At 37.3% G+C, this 13,527-nt stretch overlaps 1 pseudogene; it reads right to left on the reverse strand.

Moving 5' to 3' along the window:
• Positions 1-120: 120 nt before the first annotated feature.
• On the reverse strand, positions 121-13,105 carry LOC109093202 (annotated as a pseudogene).
• Between the last annotated feature and the right edge of the window lie 422 nt (positions 13,106-13,527).

Consider the following 13,527-nt stretch of genomic DNA (forward strand, 5'->3'; position numbering starts at 1 on the left):
ACTTCTAAAAGTAATTAATTTTCCTCAATGGAAACGATTCTGTCAGTATTTATAGATTTTGGGGTCTGTGTGTAGCTTCACTGTAGATCCTTATTGTAGGTGCCTATAGACCGGCCACCCTCACTGATCATATTCATTCAATACACAATGACGCCTGCCTCCATTTGGGAACGGAGCCGGAGCAAAGGGTGCAGTCAGGTGCCGGTTGGGCTGCAGCATGCCCAGTAGTTTGTGGGGCTCCATGCCCTTACTGCGGTGCCATGCGCTGCACGTCGAAGCCCAGCTTGCGTGAGGGAAAGGATGACGCTCTGCGTCTATGCCCGTCAGCTGCCTCTCTGACGGCCTGGGGCAAGTGGGGGTGCAGTTGGGGCAGGGGGGCAGCTGTCAATCAAGTGAAGGGGCAGCCCACAACGTGAGTCGGAGCCTGAATGCTGCTTGCCATGCTGTTGTCGTTGGTGACGGAGGCTGCGGTCCCCCAGCACTCACTGCAGCGCTCGGGAAGTGAGGTACACTTTGACGTGGATGTTGCCACCAAGTAACTCTCGAGGAACAGACTGCAGTTACTGCAGACAGACTCCCAGTACCTGCAGAGTTGCTTCATTAACCCTGTCCAACGTACACCGCCCGGTCCACCATGTTCATCTGGGCGCTGTCACGTCTCCCGGACCAGTGTTTGAAAGCGGTGCGTGATACCAGAAGTGTCATCCCCCGTAACGCACGATAATTGGCTCCTGCTGAACATTCCCTTTGCCGTCTCCCCTGTCAGCCTTCCCATTGGGGGACAAGCCAGTAATTTTATCATTCGCTAGATGCAAGGTGATTTGCAATAACTGAATGCATAGTCGTCGACCAAAATCCGAAATGTTATTTTTTTGCATTTTTTAACTCAGCCTAGTGAGATAAAGAGCAAGTGAACACACACTCACTGCATACTCACCTTCTTGTGATGATCTCATGAGACAAACAGGCGTTCCTTTCTCCAGAGAAACATAGCTCCCTGTCAATCAAAACAAGGGCCAACCAGGACAGTCAGTTATAGAGGTGTTCAAGCTGATTTGTAAGTATATATTTTATATAAGTTTCATTCAAAATATTATTACAACATAACATAATCATTATTGTTGTGATAATATTTGCATGACTGCCCATGATCTCTCAAAGAAATTGTGCCCTTTGTTATTGTTTGGGGTTTTTATAATATTTTTGGTCAATCAATTCAGTCAAGGGCCAATCAGATATCAGTTTGATTGTAAATCAATTTTTATTTGCTGAGAAAAATATTATTTTATAAATAAAATAATGAAAAAACTATAATGAATAAAAAATATAATTAAAAAATATAAGTAATTTATAAAAAATATATAATAATAATAATAATAATAATTAAGAAATAACTAAAAATAAATAAATAAATAAATAAATAATTAAATAAATAAATAATTAAATAAAAATAAATAAATAAAATAAATAAATAATTAATATATATATATATATTATATATATCTAAAATATATATATACTACTATATATATATATATATATATCTAATAATATATATATCTAAGATATTATATTATATATATATATATATAATCTATATCTATCTATCTATATATATTATATATCTATATATCTATTATCTATATATCGATATATAATATATATAATATATATGAGATATTATATACTATATCTATATCTAATCTATATATATATATATAAATATATCTATATATATATATATAGAGTAAAAATGTAAAATAAATTTATAAGTGCAATTTTGCGAAATCACAGATCTGACAGTTCAGGAGCTCGTGCAGCCGAAATGCTTACGGGACGTTTTTGAGGGTGTTTCTGAGTTCACTGCCCAGGTTCTGGATGTATCTCCACTGACCCTCCTGCACCGGCTGACCCGTCAGATGGACATTATCAACCATCAGCTGAGCCTCATCGAACAACCAATGAATGAAAAACAAAGGCCGTGAGTGAGGGGGGGAGAGAGAGGGGGAGAGAAGAAGAAGAAAAAAACACACAGAGAGAGAGAGAGAGAGAGAGAGAGAGCGAGGATGACGGCGAGAGACCCAGACACACACAGAGAGAAAGAGAGCGAGAGATAGAGAGAGAGAGAGATGGAGAGCGATACGAGCGGAGACCCACACACACACACAGAGAGAGAGAGAGAGAGAGAGAGAGAGAGAGAGAGAGAGAGAGGGCAAGAGACACACACAGAGAGAGAGATGCTCATCTTTCTTGTGTCAGATTCAAGACAGTAATGCTTTTGCAGTATTATAAATTATTTAAATTGTTTTATATTAGTTTAGGTTTTTTTTTTTATTTTGTCATTAGTTTAAAAAAATCTGTTATAAGCTATTTACAACATATATATTTATATTCTACCTATAATATATTATATATATATACGATATATCATTATATATATATATATATAGTATATAATTTATTGTAATTTTTAGTACGCATATTTATTATATATTTATAATAGGGTTTTTTTTTTTTTTTATAATTTTTGTAATTTTAGTAGTTTTTTTATAGGTTTTTCTTCCAATGCTTTGTTTTATTTTTTTTATTCAGGTTTATTATAGTTAACTAAAACAATATAAAAACATTTTATTAATTACTTGAAATTAAATAAACATCATCTGAAATATATAAAACAATCAAAAAAAAACTTATTTCAGTTAATGTACATTTTATTTTAAATAACAAAAATGTTTTAGTGCTTTTAGATTTAATATTAGTTTAGTGTTTTTAGATTTAATGTTAGTTTGGCTGTAATGAATTTTAATGATTTAGAGCTGTAATAATTATTTTAAGACTTAAGCACCATTTCTCGGTTTTCTATAGTTTAACTGGATGTACTAAAACTAAAACCATACCAACAAAATAACCTGAAATTAATTAAAAGAGAGGTATAAAAATAGAATATAATTCAAAATGCTAAAAACAAAAATCTCTAATAGCATAGCATAATACTACACTAACTAACTACTGTAAAATTATTATTATAAAACACTTAGTTCCGGGCCTTGATTCTGATTGGCTGAGCCACGTTTGAAGCGTTGTAAATTACTCTACAAAGTAACATACACCCTTTGTGTTATGTTTGTGTGTTTTTGCTCGGGCAACCACTTTGTTGCAACCACAACTGTTTCTGAGGAACTACATTGTTTGGTGGAAGAATACTGTTTTTATTAATATCATTACACTTTATTTGCTCTGTTTTATTTTGTGAAACCTAACTGTATATGGAATAACTGTTTTATAAAAACAAGAAGCCTCATGAAGCTGTAGTTTACAGTGAATTTTTTACAGCTAAAGGGGTTTTAGTCACTCTGCTCCGCGTCGTGCCTAACAACGTCCCTTAGCTGTTATAAATTCACTGTAAACCACGGCTTCTTGTGACTTATTGCTTTAGTGATCAGTGTCAGTGGTGTTGGTGATTGAGACACTAGAGGGCGCTGTGGAGTCACATACTCTTCAGTGTGGGCTGAACCTTATAGCCAAAGAAGCAGTTCCAGTCCTCGCCGTTATACACATGACTGCAGCGCTCCGGGACCACGCTGTTCCAATATCTGAACATAAAACACAAAACACGGTCTCATATACAGTATACCATCATAAACACGTGTGAATGTGTGCGTGTCTCACCGCACTCCTCTCTTGATGGCCTCGGTCGGAGCACAGCTGATCGTGTCGATGCAGTCGGTCAAGCGGTACTGTTTATGATCCAGAAACCAGCCCGAGTCCGCCAGACCCCGAACCTGGACCGAACCGAGACCCAGATCCTCCAGCAGCTCCGACACACGGTCCACATTCAGCAGGACACCGGTACCAGGTGCGCTGAGGAGATGAAGAAGCAGAGATGAGTTTGTGATTTTGTGTCTTCATCAGGTTTGTAGAAATGTACCGGTAGTCTCATCAATGCCGCCGGATGTCTGCAATGAATGGGGTGCCGTCAGAATGAGAGTCCAAACAGCTGATAAAAACATCACAATCACGCTCCACAAAGTTAATCCACAGCACTCCAGTCCATCAGTGAACATCTGGAGAAGACAAAAGATGAAACACATCCAGCATTAAGATGTTTTTAACTAAAATACCATAGAGTCTATAATCCATATGGGTGCCGTCTGCAGTGAAAAAGTACATCTGCTGTTGTCTCTCACATCAAAATCCAGACACATATTTGTTTAGAGCTGTTTTAAACGCTGCTTGATCTGTGCAGATTTCCTCTCCTGATTCACACCAGAACACTAAATATGTCACTGGAGGAAGTGTTATTATGGATTATGGACTCTATGTATTTGAGTTAAAAACATCTTAATGCTGGGTGTGTGTTTCATCTTTTGTCTTCTCCAGATGTTAACTGGATGGCCTGGAATGCTGTGGATTTATTACTTTGTGGATTATTGTGATGTTTTTATCAGCTGTTTGGACTCTCATTCTGACGGCACCCATTCACTGCAGAGCATCCATTGCTGAGACACTGATGCAGTGCTACATTTCTACAAACCTGATGAAGAGACAAACTCATCTAAGATATATAGAAATGTAGACATAACATTTTAAGTTTATTACATTGTATATAAACATATTTAATTATATTTGGGACTATATTGAAGTTGTGAAGTTTCAGAAAGTTTCATAGCTTAAATTGTCCTCCTCATTATAAACAAAGCATTTGTTTAATCAAGCTCCAAAAATGTCTCGTTTGGATCTGAGGTGCATGATGACATCACAATGATGAGGCACAAACATTTGCATAAACACGCCTCTAGAGCAAGACATCAACAAATAGTCATCTTCTCCCCATAGGCCCCGCCCACTGGTGTTCAGTCACTAACGGTTACACTGAATGAGAGTCGGGTCGCATCAAAAGCAAATAGAAATCACAGTCACTGCCGCTATCTTGTCTACACTGGATTCAGTACACAGATGCGCTCGAGTCTGTCATCAAAAGGACAAATGCAATGAAAGAACATTAGCTTTGATGCATTTGGTTTAAACGGCTCATTTGCGTCTTTGTTTTTACAGATATCAGAAGGATCCCAGCGTAAGGAACAAGCGGAGAGTATATTTTTAATGGCTTCCCGGATCATGTTGGAGGATTTTGTTTAGTAATCGAGGCACAGTGTCATGGAGAGTCACAGAGAAACATCTGTTGATAGATGAAGTGTTACTAGATCTGACTGCAGCTGCATCACAAACCGTCGTAAATAAATGATTTCATAATAATATGTCTGGAAATGACCGGGGTTTTTATTTTCATGTTGTCAAAACACTCACATGCAATAGTGAGCGGGCATTGATACTGTGTCCTATGCAGTGACGTTAGCCAATCATAACAGCGGCTGATTACTCACAAGCCTTAAAAGACACACCCCTTAGTCTTAGACAATTTTAAAAAATCCATGTCATGACCCCTTTAAACGGTTTATAGGTTTATGGAGAAAATTAGCAGGATTTGTATTTGGGATCCCGTCAGTGATTGGTCACCTGCTTCCGGCCAGCAGCAGCACTTTAGCACCGTCCAGACCTTTAGTCACCAGCTCCTTAATGACCTCCTGAATGATCTGAGAACCCATGAATGCATAGTCATCTGAAAACAGAGACACACACACACACGTTACACACAAGATGAATGTGAATGATTGACACTGTGTGTGTGTGTGTGTGTGTGTGTGTGTGTGTGTGTGTGTGTGTGTGTGTGTTTTACTCTGGTCTGTCTTCGCTGTGGAGCCGCTCCAAACATCACTGGAGCAGTACGGCACAAACCTGCACACACACATTCACTGTTCATGAGAGAAACAGCAAAGAACACTGAATTCACTGTGAAATGCTGAAATAGAAAGACTGAAATAATATTTTCTCTTTGTAGCAACTTATCTGCATTATAAAAACAGTAAATAGTATAGAAATGTAAAAATGCGGGTCATTTTCTGAGAGGGTTATGGTAAATGAAATATTATTATCTGTGTATAAAGTCATAAACGTACACTGTGTTTGCGTTCCACCAGTGTGGATTCTCCTCGGGCTGAGACGACAGGATCCCCGTTCCTGAAACACACACACATGGTTTTCATATTTATAAGTTCTGAAACTCAGAATGCGGTGTTTTTGGACATGCCTCCCTGTTGTTAGGAGGCTCCGAGTGTTGCTAGGGTATTGATATGCAGCTGGCAAGATGTTGTAAGTGTTGCTTAGTATGTGGTGCTTAGTGTTTTCTTGACATACTTAGGACATACTTATGAAATCCTTTGTATTATTATATATTTTTTTTACCAAAGCCTTTTTTTTTTTTCAAAAGCATGTTATTTAATGTTTAACCAAAATGTAATTTTAGGGCCTTTATTTTTCTCCATTTTAATTTTTTCCCCCTTCCAAATTCATTTGTTGTTCTGAATTCCATTTTTCCGTTTACATTTTTTTTTATTCAGTTTTAATGTTAAATTAAATTTTTCTCAAGGGTGTAGGTTTGATTTTGGCATTGGTGGACGTAACGGCAGACAACAGACATTTAATTGTTCGATCAAAATTGTTTCTAGGGATAATTTAGTAGTGTCTGATATTGGTAGGATCATGTCACAGCATATATCTGATCGTGGTTGTATCTCTCTATTAGTGCTATTGGATCTTAGTGCTGCGTTCGACACTATTGACCAAAACATTCTTTTGCATAGACTAGAAAACTTTGTTGGTATTAATGGAAGTGCATTAGCATGGTTTAAATCGTACTTATATGACCGCCATCAGTTCGTAGCAGTGAATGAAGAGGTATCATATCGATCACAAGTGCAGTATGGAGTACCTCAAGGCTCAGTACTAGGGTCGTCACTCTTCACGCTGTACATGTTACCCTTGGGAGATATCCATCAGGAAACATGGTGTTAGCTTTCACTGTTATGCTGATGATACTCAGCTCTATATTTCTTTGTGGCCCGGCGCAACACCAATTTAAAAAACTACCGGAATGCATAGTCAATATAAAAAACTGGAAACTGGTTAATTATTGGACCTAAAACTTCTGCATGTAATAACCTAGAACGCTGTCTAAGATTTGATGGCTGCTCTGTCAATTCTTCGTCATCAGTTAGGAAACTAGGTGTGCTATTTGATAGCAATCTTTCCTTAGAAAGCCAGGTTTCTAGCATTTATAAAACTGCATTTTTCCATCATTTTGCGATGCAATGGTTAAACTGATTTGTAGTTTGGAAAATCTCTGTTTCACCCATCACTATATGTGCTTTTTAAAATCACTACAAGTGATGTCGAAACTGGAAAATCTGTTTTTTTTTCTCTAGTAAATCGCTTGAACTGAATGATCGAAGTCATGAGCTTGAATCAATCAAAACGGTTCCAGCATAAATGACTCACTCAGTTGATTCGGTTTGTCTGTTCCTCCGCTTTTTGTGTCTTTAATCATGTTTACATGACACTGTCAGCACTACTTCTGGCTCAGCTTGCTAGACACTGAATACATTAAGTTTTGTGTGGGCAACGTCTTGGAAAATAAATGTGTATCTGTCTTTCCTAATAACAAACCTATATTACCAAAGAAATTAAAGAATGTATTAATCGGAAGAAGCAGGCACTGAAGGAGAAGGACTGGGTTGGACTGAGAGTGGTACAAAAAGAACATTATAAGGACATAGAAATAAGGACATTTAGGTTCACCTCCACTCCATCAAAAAAAGTTATGGGACACTATTAAAGCGATGACAAATGCAAATGACAGACATAAGCACCAATGTACTAATAATGATTTAGAGAAGGCAAATTAATTAAATGACACACAGGATTATACTCAGGAAGGCATGCGCTTTCCAGAGACTTTTGTAAGCGAGGATACTTCCTTCAGAGGGATAACTGACCCTCAGAAGGTTTGTTTATTTTGAAATAAAACTAATACTAGAAAGTCCACAGGACCTGATGGTATTTCAGCTGCTCTTTTAAAATCATGTCCAGAGGAGCTTACCACTGCATGGTGCCCTGTTTTTCAACGATCTGTGGATTGTCATACTGTCCCTGATATTTGGAAAAAATCTGTTATTGTTCCTCTACCAAAGATATCTTGTCCAGTGTGATTATACAATGATTATAGATAAATTGGGGAAGTTGGGTGTACTGTAAATACCTTTGTACTCAAATGGAATCATTCGTTTTTAACTAATCGAAGGCAGCAGGTCAAAGTTCACCACAGTATATCAGAGCTTAGAAGGACAAGTACAGGTGTTCCACAAGGCTGTGTCAGCTCCCCAATTCTTTTTACACTGTATACAAATGAATGCACAAGTCATGATCCCAGTAACCTCATAATAAAATACTCAGATCATACAGCTCTGCTAAACCTCTTGTATAAGGATACTAATCCATCAGTATATTATTCAGAAGTAGAAAGATTTGTGGTGTGACCTAAATCATCTTATTATAAATATCAAAAAAACTGAGGAAACGGTCTTTGAACTAAAGTCAACTGGGAACCACTCACCCGTATTTATTTATGAGGAACCGTTTAAACAAGAGTACTCGAATAAATACATGGGCGTTTATATATGGATAATTTAACCCCATGTAGATAGTATTTGTTCTCATGTGCAGCAGAGGTTATACTTTCTACGAAGACTAGGAGTTTATGGGGTTCAGCAGAAAGTAATGTATTTATTTTACCAGGCTGTAATTGGAAGCGTCCTACATTATAGTTATACTGTGTGGTTTGGAAACATTACAGGTCAATCTAAAGCCAAACTGGCACGTCTGGTAAAGACAGCTATGGAAATTATAGAACTATTTGACCTCTCACATAGTTTATACTCTGAGTATGAGTTTCTGCCTTCTGGTAGACGATACAGATACAACCGTTTTAAGAAATCTTTTGTACCTACAGCACGTCAATCAGACTTTTAAACATGTAATTTATATATATAACCCCTTGTTGGTTATGGTTGTTATTGTGGCTTGGAATGTGTTGTGCTTATGTGGATTTTTTATTATGCAATCTAATGTTGATCAGTGCATGTGTGTGCGGGCTCCAGGGTCCAAGACAAATTTTCCCATTGGGGACAATAAAGTGTATTGAATTGAATTTATGACATTAACTGAAATAAGTGAAAAAAGCGTGATGTTTACAAATTAAATATCCTTATTTCACATATTAACATCCAACATAAATCTATGAACATATTCAGGTGAGGTAACCGCTATGACATGTCCCTACCAAATTCTACACCTTTGATTTTTGTAATGAAAAAGCATGTTAAAATTATTTTTTAATTAGACAACGGTTTATGAAATGTTTAACAAAAATGAAATTTTTAGGGTTTTATTTTTCCCAGAATTCAGAATTTTAAATCAATTTTAATTACATTTTAATAATTTAAAACATATAATGATTCATTGATAAGATGATTAATGAATAATTCACAAAACAACAATTTATTAACATTTTTATGATAATAGTGTCATATGAAAAGTGTTTTTTTTTTTTTGAAATTCTGAAATATCAGTTGAGTGACTCTCTGGAGATGAACTTCATGTGCTCATGAAATAAAAACTGGCCAGAGGTCAGGTTGTAAGGACAGGGGTCAGAGGTCAGAGGTCGTGACTGACCTGTCCTGGTGGGAGGCCATTTGCTGGAGCTCATGAGTCGCCTCATGGTCTCGTATCTGCTGTCGCAGGTGTGTTTACTGAAGCAGTACCAGCCACCTGAACAACACAAACACACACCGTCAGATCACACACACACACACACATCATCATTATGATCTGATTCACTCACCCTCCAGGAACATCAGCCATCGCCGGCTGCCTCGCGACTCCTTTATGTAGTAGCTGAATCAGAAAACACATAAATATGATTCGTTTCATGTTTTTGATTTCTGATGCATTCCTGTACAAGAGTAGATTGAGGCATTCGCAACACCAAAGTCATGGGTTCGATTCCCAGGGAAAGCACCTGATAGAATGGGCATTACAAGCTGATCTGGATAAAAACGTTTGCTAAATACATTAATGCAAATATTTGTTTTGAATAATCAAGACTTTATGACTTTTCTGCTCAACAAGGTTGCATTTATTTGATCAAGAATACAGTACAAATTGTGAAATATTATTATAGTTTTAAACAGCTGTTTTGTATGTGGATATATGTTCAAATGTAATTTATTTCTGTGATGTGCAGCTGTATTTTCAGCATCATTACTCCAGTCTTCAGTGTCACATGATCTTCAGAAATCATTCTAATATGATGATTTGTTGCTCAAGAAACATTTCTGATTATGGTTTTACACTGAAGAGCCTGTCTATAGGGACCACATATATGCAAATTAGCCTGTTATAATAAACAATGCATCACTAATATAAATAAATAAAGTAAAAACATGAAACACAAGATCAACTGAATCATGAAAAAAATAATGGATTCTAAAAGAGCGATTTGTTCGGTGTAAATCAAACAGATCTGTTCAGAACTGAATTGAATTAAGGTAGCAAACAGGAAGCAGAATTGCAATGTTTTCTATTTGAAGTGATTGGAATTCTGCACTTTGCATTTAGTTTATATATGTAATGTATTTACTTTAGTAATGGAAAAACCTAATTTCCCAGAATGCACTGAAATGCAATTCTGTAAATTCCTCCTGACATTCCAGTTCAGATTCCGGCTCAACTTCCTGTGTGTTGTGGTTCATTCTGTTCAAATTCAGTCTTATGAACTGAATTCTGAACATCGCTCAACTCTGTTCTGAACAGCTGCTGAATCTGATCTCTCTCTCTCTGTTTACAGACATCAAGCTGGAGCGTGAGGAGCTCAGAATAAAGACATCAGACACACAGATCATCTCATCTTTTAGTTGAAGAGAGAGAGAGAGAAGCGAGAAAAGCGAGAGAGAGAGAGAGAGAGAACAGAACAGAACAAATAAGTGTCAGCAGTTGTAGATGCTAATCTGTAATTATGGGTCGGCACTCAGACAAACAGCTTTCTGATCATTGAATATGAATGTACGACACAAATCTGTGTGTGTGTGTGTGTGTGTGTGTGTGTGTGTGTGTGTGTGTGTGTGTGTGTGTGTGAGGGCTCAGATGTGGGCAGAAGTCTATATGAGGGTAAATGTGGTTGTCCCATGTTTGTTTTTGTGCGGTTGAGTGTGTGTGTGCGCGTGTGTGTATGTGTGAGTGTGTGTGTGTGTGTGAGACGTGGCTCATATAAAGATCAGTGTCTGGTTTGCTGGAATCCCTTTGATGTGTTTAAACTGGAGCTTTTCAAACCTTCTTCATTATTTTTGTATATATAGATATACATCCATCTATCCATCCATCCATCCATCCATCCATATATATATATATAATGACATTAAGCAATCTTAATTTAATTGGAAGAATTAAAAAAAGTGCTTAATGTCATTTATGACTTCGGGTCAAATACATCTACGCATCTGATTAACATCAGTGGATTTCATAAGGCATGGTAAAGATTTTGTGTGTTTTTGGATTGGCTTTATGATTTTTAAAGATCCTGAAAGTCACCGATCGAACCACGTGCGCGTGACGTCACTCCTCCCACCTGCGGCGCGTGCGTTATTTGCATACTTTAATTCGCTCCAGACCATAAGTGTCGCAGAAGATGCCGAGACAAACCCCACCGCAGAGATTCTCCTCCGGATCATTCCGACCATCGCTGCTGCTGTCTGGGAATGTGAGGAATGAACATCTCTGATCCTCCGCCGCGCGCTGCGCTTCAGTTTGACTTTAATTATGGCGGTTTCGATAATTAGGCCTAATTATCTGACTCGTGCTAGAGCTCCCTTAACGAAATAACAGACTTAAAATGTGATTAAATTAAATAAGGATACCATACACGTATAACCCTGCAAAAACAAAATGTACATAAAAGACCTTAACCATGGTATTACCATAGATAGACACTCTATAGAACTGTACCATAATATCACCATACAGTAGTGTATTTATAAATAGGTAGAGATTGTTTTTATATTTAATTATACGTTCCTAGCTAACAGAGAGTGTTCTTACGTTCTCAGAAGTGTTCTCTCAAAGTTACGAACAAACGTTCCACCAGTAACGTTAATGGAATAGTTCCCAAAATGTTTTTTGGTGGGGGTTAAAATGTTATAGTTGAACGATTATTTGACATTTTTTGAATGATGCTTCCTGTTTCAGAACATTCAGAGAACATTCAAAAGTAACGTTTCCATAATGTTTGCAAAATAATGAACTTTTATGTTCCCTCAACATTCGCATAATCGAGAAAAAACATTTTTAAAAACTTGATGTTTTGAAAGTTGAGAGAACGTTCATAAGTAACGTTCTCATAATGTTCGCAAAATTATAAAATGGAATGTTCCTTTGATGTTCGTATAACTAAAAAAAATTCATTTTAAAAACTTGATGTTTTGAACGTTGAGAGAACATTCGGAAGTAACATTCTTGTAATGTTCGCAAAATTATAAATGGAATGTTCCCTTGATCGTATAAATAAGTTTTTAAAAAGGTGATGTTTTGAACATTTAGAAGACATTCAGAAATGATGTTTTTCATAACTTGATGGGAACGTTTGCAACATATTTGTATAGCTTGCATTGCTGATATTTTTCACCGTGATGGATAATGAATCAACCCTTGTGAGCTTTGAACCTGCAACCTTCCATTCAGCGGATGCTTGACCACTACACCACACAGAAGCAGAAACACAGAGAAAGCATCACTGACCCAGCAGGTGAACCGTCATTACAGGTGACCGATGAGTTCCTCAGGAACTGAAGCTTCATCTCCTGGTCCAGTTTCTGAGTCGAGCAGGGATACAGGGATTGAGCCAGGTTCTTCACCTGAGTCATGAAGCTCTCCATGTTTCCCTCCACAGCTGTGAAGTCCAGAGGAAAGCTCTCGGGTGTCTGAGTCCTCTGACCCCGAGCCCTCCTGCCCTCCACCGACCCCAGAACCAGCAGAACCAGCAGAACTCGGATCATCTCCATGCCTCTGTAAATCCACAGGAGGTTCATAAAATCTCTCTGGATCCTCTCATCCTGAAGCAAACTGCGTGTCCTCCTCCTGTGTTCAGATCACAGCAAGTGTCTGTCTCCCTCATGGGCTCATTACTTGGGGTTTTTATAGCAGCTCTCTCAGCCAATCAGCTGGCAGAGGGGCGTGTACAGCCCTGTACGGACTGCCAATCAGCAGAGAGGGCTGGTCAAATGGGGCGTGGTCTAGTGACACGTGTGTCCCTTTGATCTTCAGAGTGTGTAGTGTGAATACTGACATGAAGAACCAACACTGAATGAACTTTATAATGCGCATAGGGTTATTATAGTTTACTAAAACTAAAACCATTACAATTGATACAAAATATCATCATATATATATATATATATATATATATATATATATATATATATATAATATATATATATATATATACTTATTTTGTTTGAGCTAGTAAGCTAACCCTAATATTTCTCATTTATGTTTAGCTTAATACTAAAATAACTTTATTGA

This window comes from Cyprinus carpio, chromosome A11 (genome assembly GCF_018340385.1).
Source record: "Cyprinus carpio isolate SPL01 chromosome A11, ASM1834038v1, whole genome shotgun sequence".
Lineage (NCBI taxonomy): Eukaryota > Metazoa > Chordata > Actinopteri > Cypriniformes > Cyprinidae > Cyprinus > Cyprinus carpio.